The following is a 1,079-nucleotide window of genomic DNA, read 5'->3' as shown; positions in this document are numbered from 1 at the left end:
GATGTCCCATGTTGGTGACGGGGACGTCTCGTGTTGGTGACGGATCTTGTGTTGGTCACGGGGACATCCCGTGTCGGTGACAGGGATGTCCCATGTTGGTGACAGATCCCGTGTTGGTGACGGGGACGTCTCGTGTTGGTGACGGATCTTGTGTTGGTGACGGGGACATCCCGTGTTGGTGACGGGGACGTCCCGTGTTGGTGACGGGGACGTCTCATGTTGGTGACAGATCCCGTGTTGGTGACGGGGACGTCTCGTGCCAGCGGCGGGCACAGCGGCCGCAGGGACATCCCACGTCAGTGATTGTCAGGGTGATGACGGGGACATCCCGTGCTGGTGATGGTGACATTGGTGACAGGAAGGTCACATGGGTGACGGCGACATCCCGCGTTAGCAATGGGGACGTCCCACGATGGAGACAGGGCCATCTCGTGTCGGTGGTGGCCACGGTGGTGACTGTGACATCCCGTGTCGGTGGTGGCCACAGTGGTGACGGTGACATCCCACATTGGTGGTGACAGCGACATCCCACATTGGTGGTGGGCATGGTGGTGACAAGGACATCCCACGTCATTGATGGCCATGGTGGCCACGGTGACATCCCGCATCGGTGGTGACAGCGACATCCCACATTGGTGGTGGCCACGGTGGCGATGGTGAGTGACACCCCGTGGCAATGTCAAGGACACCTCACACCGGTTGTGGGCACAGTGGTGACAGTGACATCCCACATCATCGGTGAGCACGGTGGTGATGGTGACATCCCTGCTGGTGCTGACTGTGGTGGTGATGGTTGTGGCTATGGTGGTGACAGTGACATCCCATGTCCCTGGTGACCACAGCAGTGACGGTGACATCCCACATCGGTGGTGGCCACGGTGGTGACAGTGACAGCCCATGTTGGTGGCGAACACAGTGGTGATGGTGACATCCACTGTTGGTGGTGACCATGGTGGCGACGCTGATATCCCCCGTTGGTGGTGACCATGGTGGTGACGGTGACATCCCACGTTGGTGGTGAGTGCAGTGGTGACGGTGACATCCCATGGTGGTGGTGACTATGGTGGTGATGGTGACAT

The sequence above is a fragment of the Haliaeetus leucocephalus genome, unplaced genomic scaffold, assembly GCF_000737465.1.
Source record: "Haliaeetus leucocephalus isolate CR32 unplaced genomic scaffold, Haliaeetus_leucocephalus-4.0 Scaffold502, whole genome shotgun sequence".
Classification (NCBI taxonomy): Eukaryota; Metazoa; Chordata; class Aves; order Accipitriformes; family Accipitridae; genus Haliaeetus; species Haliaeetus leucocephalus.
The sequence above is the reverse complement of the archived record's forward strand: the minus strand, read 5'-3'. Positions refer to the sequence as shown.